Genomic DNA, 8302 nt, shown 5'->3' on the forward strand with positions numbered 1-8302 from the left:
TATGCCATGACGGTATGCCACACAGCAACGTAACGTTATTCAATGCATTGAACTCAAGGAGAGCTCTAGACCTCCAAAACAAAATGAAGCAAGAGCATGAGAGGAATGCATCAACAATGACACCACCGTTGGCCATCCAAGGATGTAATGAAGAGATTGTACATATACAATCAACTTCCTCTCAATGTGTTGTGGATACAATATCCAACCCTGTATTTCAAAAATTGCCTGAGAATCTTTTGCTACAGCTAGATAATTGTGCAGGAGAGAATAAAAATCGATATTTGTTTGCATACTTATCCTTGTTAGTAGCAAAAGGAGTTTTCAAAACCGTGCATTTGGGATTCTTAATGGTGGGTCATACACATGAGGACATAGATGCAATGTTTTGTAGGTTCTCAGAAAGATTGCGAATAGGAATGACATTCACTTTTCTACATCTGATGGAACATTTTCAAAAATGTGAAAGCTCAGCTCCAGCACCATTTTTGATGACACAAGTTCCCGACTTTAAATCCTTTGTGCAAGACTACATGTGTGACGGACAAGATGCTCTAGTCGGACACTCTAAGCCACTTCAATTTTGTTTCTATATGCAAGGTGAAGTCCCAGTAATGCAGTACAAAATTCATCCCAAATCACCCGATTGGATGCCAAAGAAGTCGGGAATTGAGTTGTGGAAAAAAGATGACCAGGGAAAACCAAAATTACCAGAAGGCTGTCCAGATGTGGTACCTATAGCAGACTATGTGAGAGATAGTCCGCTTGTTATTCAAGGGATTAAGTCATATCTTGAATTTTGGAAAATATGTTCTCTATTAAAGGGAAAGGACCATGACTCCACAAAATACATGGAGCCTGTTTTATCACTTATTGGCAAAGCATAATCAATGAGCTTGAACAACCAACCAATAAACACATTGGTGAATATACAACATTTTGGCCAAAGACTATAGGGAGTCATCAAATGCAAGAGATAGAGGAAGACAGAGATGAAGAATTGAATGATCACTATGTTGGTCCTCAAAGTGCAAGGCCACAAGAGGCCTTTAGGCCTCAAATTGATGTAAGAAAAGGGGATCTTGTTCTTGTGAGACCCGCAGATCCTGAATATCCGATATGGCTAGGAGTGGCAGAGTCAAACGTTGATGTAGACAAATCATCTCCTAACTACAAGAAAGTTTTGATTCAGTATTGGGCACCAAAACATCGAAAACGAAATCCCACAATCCAAGAACAGTATGAGGATTGTTGGAAAAAGAGTTGGTGCTGCAATCCTGCTGACCCAAAGCGCTGGGAGTGTGTTGATACAATTGTATGGTCATGGACTCCAAGGGCTGGAAGAATTGCGAAAACAATCAAGATCCTATCAAATGTCATGGAGAAGGCACAGGCTAGCTTAATAGGAGAAATTGAATAGCATTTCATATCTTGCTCATTGTTTTATTTCCCCGGCTTATGTATGATTTTATGAAGTATTTTTAAACACCCACATAAAAATAAAAATTCTAAAAGGTGTTTCTCAACACCACCATTTTCTTGGGAATCTATCTCTTTTATGAAGTGTTTTGAAACACCCACATAAAAATAAAAATTTTAAAAGGTGTTTCTCAACACCACCATTTTCTTGAGAATCTATCTCTTTTATGAAGTGTTTTGAAACACCCATATAAAAATTTTAAAAGGCGTTTCTCAACACCACCATTTTCTTGAGAATCTATCTCTCTTTCACATTCCCAAATTAAATGAAATTTTTCCAAATTTAATGGGAAATAGGAATCCATAGGCGTTGAAATTAGTCCCAAAGTTGTGGGATTTTCCCATTTCATCTAAAATGGTGTTCAAACTTGATCATCAGTTTGGATGAGGTTGGTTACTGACAAGAAACAACAGCAAGTCAAGGACTTGGTTGGTGTTGATAAGTAGATCAACATGTTACTTTTATGGAAAATTGAGAAGAGGTCTTATTGCACGTTCCAGTACCTTCAAACACTTTGAAGAGTGGTTATGTCTTTAGACACCTTTTAGTTGTGGTTACTCCCTTAAAGTACTCAAGTGAGCTATAAATTGGTTGGCCTTTAAACTTTACAAAATAATTCTTATACATTGAATGTATAAGAATTTGTAGATGGCGTCGAAATGCCCTACCTTGTGCATGTCTGGCATGGATGCATCAATATCCTCATCCTCTGCATCAGCGGCGGCATGCTCTGAAAGTGGGGAGTCCGTTCCCCCACCACTACCAAAACAGGCGAAGCCACAAGATCCAACGCCACTACGTTCTCTCACGGCGCTCGTTGCCTTGAGACGAGCGTCGACATGCGCTGCTAGAAGAAGTTCGTTGACGGTGTTCTAGTGAAGCAGGAGTGGAATGGAGTGGTGTAGGACCCTGTAATGCAATGGGAGTGTGACCCTGTGATACGATGGGAGTGGGACCCTGCGATGGAAGGGGAGTAGGACGATAAGAAGGGGCCATAGAGTGAGGTGTCACCAGTGGGAGGCTTTGTAGGTAAGGAGTACCTCCCTGACTCCCCCATGGTGTGGTATGTGGAGAAATACCATAGGCCGCAAGGTGCTGTGGAGTGTAGCGGCCAAAAACATCCTCCGTCGAATGGAGGTACTGCTCTTGTAAAGAGGTAGCCATTTGGAAGTATGGATCTATGAACGGTGGAGGACCTTGAGTAGAGTAGGTGTAGGATGGCCATGCCTGCAAATAACAAAAACAAACCTATGACACTCATGCTTTAGGTTAAGTAGCCAGAAACAATCTTTATTTCTTTGCTTGTTCTCACCGCCTCAAGAATCGAGTCCACTAGAGACGATGTCCACCCCAGGTGGGAGCCCAACTGGGATGTGAACCAACCAAAAGAAGAGCTAGATGGCTGCTCCCCACCAAGTGGTCTCTCGTCTGACATCTACATTACAAAGAGCATAAACAAATATATCCATGCCAGACACGCATGGGCACTACTACATGGTTAAATAGATAAGCGAGTAGGGGGGAAAGCTAAATCTAACCTTCGGATGCTATGCTCCCGTACTTAGTGCCTACATACATGCATAAACAAATATATATGTACACACACATATATATACATATACATAATGTAGCCATCGTTTTGAGTAGAGATAAAGAGATATGGTTGTAAATGTAGCCATCGTTTTGTGTTGTGCACAGTACGAGAGTGTTCTTGCTTTTGTAGAGTGCTATGAAGAAGAGCTTTTTTATTGTGCTTCTTGCGCAGTATCTATTCACAGCAGCTCCTTGTTCGAGAGATTACTTTGCCTCCATACTGCACGCATGTCTACCTCCATTATGAGGTACGGTATCGTTAAAAGGTGTCCAACCTAATGCCTATTTGGTGGGGAGAAAGAGATAGGAAGAGAGATAGAGAGAACGATAGAGAAGTTAAGGAGAAGAGAGTAGAAAGTAATTTCTGAGGGTCTGTTGACATCACATAAAGAAGGTCTTTTTCATAGCACTCTACAGAAGCAAGAGCATACCCGCACTGCGCACACCACAAAATGGTTGCTCCGCCTACAACCATTGCTCTTTATCTTCCTATTTCTTTATCTTCCTCTCTCTACCTATCTCTTTCTGCCGAGACAGATATCTATATTTCTCTCTCTCCCTCTTTCTCTCCACGGATATCTCTATTTCTCCCTCCCTCTTTACCTATCTCTCTATATCTCCATCTCTCCTTCTCCCTCTCTCTCTCTCTCCTCTCCCTCCCTCTTTCCCCTCTTTCTCTCTCCCTCTCTCCTTTCTACCTCTCTCCTCATCCTCTTTCCTCTCTATCCCTATCTCTCTTTCTTTGTCTCTCCCTCTTTGCCCTCTTTCTCTCTCCCTCTCTTTTTCCCTATCTCTCTCTGTATCTCTCTTTTTCTCTATCTCTCCCTCTTTCCTCTATCCCTTTGTTTCCCTCTTCTATCTCTCCCTCTCTATCCTTGTCTCTCTTTCTCTCTCTCTCTCCCTCTTTCCTCTATCCCTCTCTCTTTCTCCATCTTTCTATCTCTTTTTCCCTCTATCTCTATCTCTCTCTATTTTTCCTCTCTCTTTCTCTTTCTCTCTATCTCTCCCTCTCTCTTTCTCTTTCTCTCTATCTCTCCCTCTCTCTTTCTCTCTCTCTCTCTTTCTCTCTCTCTATCTATCTATCTATTTTTTCTCATTCTCTTTCTCTCTACCTCTCTCTATCTCTGTCTCTATCTCCCCCCCCCCCCTCTCTCTCTCTCTCTCTCTCTCTCTCTCTCTCTCTCTCTCTCTCTCTCTCTCTCTATCTATCTATCTATCTCTCTCTCTCTTTCCCTCTATCTATCCCCCTCTACCTCTCTCTCTATTTCTCCTTCTCTTTCCCTCTATATCTATATGTCTTTCCTCTCTCTCTCTCTCTCTCTCTCTCTCTCTCTCTCTCTCTCTCTCTCTCTCTATCTCTATCTATCTATCCCTCTTTCTCTATGTCTATCTCTCTTTGCTCTCTATGTTTCTCTCTATCTCTCCATCTCCATCTCTCTCTCTCTCTCTCTCTCTCTCTCTCTCTCTCTCTCTCTCTCTCTCTCTCTCTCTCTCTCAAATCTAACAAATCTAACACAAAGATACCTTAACAAATCTAACATTTCCAAACAAGCGGATATTTCCACGCACAAAGATACATTCCAACAACACAACCATTTCTAAAATGAACGAGGTATGCCATGATATCTCTATCTTTCTCATCAATTTTTAGAGTTTATGCATGTGTGTGTGTGTGTGTGTGTGTTACTATGCGTGTGTTTGTGGAGTAGAAAAGAATAGGGAAAGACCGGGACGCAGAGGGGAATGTTATGTGAATACCTTTGGTTGTAGCACAGTTGCCGGTTAGGTTGAGCTTCCAATGACGAGCGCGAAAAACCCCCTTTGACGAGCTCCTCCTTGACCCGAACGTACGTGTGTGTGTGTGTGTGTGTCTGTGTGTGTGTGTGTGTGTGTGTGTGTGTGTGTGTTGTCGTGCTTGAGATGGAGTAGGGAGAGATGTAGGGGGAGAGGGAGAGAGGGAGGAGGGAGAAGGGAGAAGGGAGAAGGGAGGAGTGGGGGGGTGGGGGATCCGTGGGGGGAGGGAGCTTGAGTTGTAGCAATGGCAGAGAGGAAGGAGGATCCGGTATGTAGCCAAAATGCGGCATACTCTGTCCTCCTTCTCTATTTTAGGCGCCAGGCATTACCGCGGGGATGACCACTAGTATTACCATGATATGTCATTTCGAACAGATACAAACGTATTCGACGTTGTGGGGGGGGGGGGGGGGGGGGGTATTACAAACCCCCCCCCCCCTCTACCCTTAGATATCAATTATTTCATTTCTTAGCCTTTTGAGTTTTTTATATAGATTTTTAATTTTTCATGAGTATTTTATTTTGTAGTACTTTTAGATGTTTATTAATTGCATTTTTTAAGTCCACCTTTATTTAAAAATAATTTTAGCAGTCATTGTTGTTTATTCTCTTTGAATTTAACTTCATGTATTTTTTTATTAGAATTTAGAACTTTCTCTAATTAATTATTTATTTCTTAAGGCACATGACTAAATAAAAAATTTATGGCGTGTGTAGGACATCGACTGGGATGATCGTGGCTCCCTTGGTGGCCCTAAGCATGATCGATGGCTCAAGGAAAACCTCGCTTGCCCTTGTGCAAAGTGCAAAAGTCCAATCCCTCGCTTGAGACGCATTGCGTTGGAGCATGTGGCGAAGGGCTTTGGCATCCTCGAAAAAGCGCTCGGAGAGATAAGAGCGCCACTCACCCATCGCTTGAGGAGGTGCCCCATTGGTCTGTGTTCGGTGGTGGTGAACTGGCTCGCAATGCCAAACGACAGAGGCAAGAGCTACTGAATGATTTGGGTGCACCGCATGGTGATCCGTTGGCTCTACTTCCACAGCTCCTATGGCGTCTCAGTCGCACTTTGAGGCAGAGGATGAGCACATGTTCAACATGTGTGATGAGTTACTAGCTCATGAGCGTGACGTGTGCGAGGAGGATTGTCAGCCCTTCACATGCATCAATAGAGGATACATTGATGGCAAGTGCTCAAACACCTCTTTACGATACGGTGCACAATATTAGGTGCTTCGGGCATCGTTGGAAGTCCTCAACTTGCAAGAGAAATTCGGTTGGAGCAATGAAAGTGTCGATGCACTCCTTGGGTAATTATGAATTATGGCTTTTTATATACTCTTCGTTCTCCATTCCTTGCCGTCTCCTAGCAATTGTACTGATACGCGGTTTGTTGTAGTTTGATGGGCAAAATGTTGCCAAAAGATCACCACATGCCTCCAGATATTCGACGAGCTAGATCGTTTGTCACTGCATTGGAATGGAGTATGAGCACATCCATGCGTGCATCAATGATTGCATGCTATACCGCAATGAGCACGCACATGCTACCTCATGTCCTGTGTGCAGGGAGACACGATACAAGACCGGAGTGAGCAGGGTGCACCTACCTTGCAAGGTATTGAGGCATTTTCCTAATTCCTTGCATTTAACACATATTTAAAAGCAGGTCTATCGTGGAGCTTCTCGTGTGGCACTCCAACCACCACTCGAATGATGAAATGATGCGTGTCCCTGCCGATTCACCTGCATGGAGGCGCATCGAAACTCAATGGCCAGACTTTGGGTTGGAGCCACAACACTTGAGGCTTGGGTTAGCAAGTGATGGTATCAACCCCTTCGGCACTAAATCTACTTCATGGAGCACTTGGCTTGTGGTGATCATCAACTACAATATTCCACCATGGGAGACAACCAAGAAGGGAAATATACTTCTTTCCTTGCTTGTGCCAGGGAAGCACAAAGTGTCAAATATTGACATCTACTTCAAACCCTCATCAAGGAGTTGGAGAGTTATGGAGAGGCATTCTTGTTGTCGACGTATCACTTGCAAAGGGGGAGGGGGAGAAGCCATTGTGACGGGAATCCTTATGTGGACTATGAATGACTATCTTGGGCTTGGCGAGATTTTTGGTAACCCCCTTTTCCTCTCTCTCTCTTTTCCTCTCTCCCTTTAGTTCACTCATCTCTCTAATGATATGATATGTATGCACGGTTGTCCACATTGAGGCACAATGCATGTCCTACTTGTGGGCCATCGTTGGTGACAGAGAGTCCCGATGCCTTGCGCAAGGTAATCTATCCAAACAACCATCTTTTCTTACCCCAAGGGCATAGCAAGTACAAGGCTCCAACAAATGGGAAGACCCCTCTGAAGCTCACGATGGCACATTGGGCAACCATTTGGGAAGAGCACCACAACAACAATCCGGCTCCATGTCCTCCACGAAAAGGTATGTCAAGGTATTCCATATTTTTAAGGCTTCCATATTGGAAGGACTTAAAAATACAACACCTCTTGTATCCCATGCACATATTCAAGAATGTAGCCCAAACACTATGGGACCATATTATTGGCAAGAAGGACTCTTTGGGTGCGAGGGAGGATTTGAGGCTTTTGAAACATCTGCCCATCGTGCCCCCAATGGAAAGATTGTCCTTCCTAAAGCACCATGGATGCTAGCCAAAGAAAACAAAGTGAAGGGTACCATTGCTTCTATTCGCACACCAACAGGGTACATGAGGTCTCTAAAGGGAGCTTTCACAAAAGCGAAGAAGAGTGGAAGTGTTCAATTGTATGGGTTGGAGTCCATGATTGGCGCAAGATGCTTCAGGTAATGTCCCTATCCCTATTCTATCTATAGTTTGTGTGTATAACTTTCTTTCACTTTCCCTTTCCCAATTTTACATTGGAGTTCATTCTTCCGGTGAGTATGTGTATATGTCGGGACAAGAAAGTCAACGATGCTATTTTCAAACTTGGAGAGCTAGTAAGGTACACCACAAGAATCCACTCAACTACACCTTTCTTATGTACACAATGATTTCAAACAAGCACTTGATGTATCTTTGTGTGTTTTCTTGCAGTTTTGTGAGCTCCAAAGAAATTGAAATAGATGTTATCCTTGCTGCTCAAACACTTCCAACAAAAACTATGTGTGCCATTGAGGATGTATTTCCTCGATCGGTACTTCTTAGTCAAATTCACCTCTTGGTTCACATGGTGGAGGAGATCTCTATATGTGGAGTAGTGCACGTACGATGATGTTCTTCTTAGAGAGGTTTTTAAAGACTCTCAAAGATTTTGTGCGGCTATGATCTCAACCAGAGGCATGTATGTCCAAAGGGTGGATCGTGCAAGAGGCATTTGTTTACATATCAGAGTATTTGGCACAAGTTGATCCTTCAATGCCTTGCATGTGGTCAGACGAGGAACA

The sequence above is a fragment of the Adiantum capillus-veneris genome, chromosome 15 (assembly GCF_014529385.1).
Source record: "Adiantum capillus-veneris isolate H3 chromosome 15, ASM1452938v2, whole genome shotgun sequence".
Lineage (NCBI taxonomy): Eukaryota > Viridiplantae > Streptophyta > Polypodiopsida > Polypodiales > Pteridaceae > Adiantum > Adiantum capillus-veneris.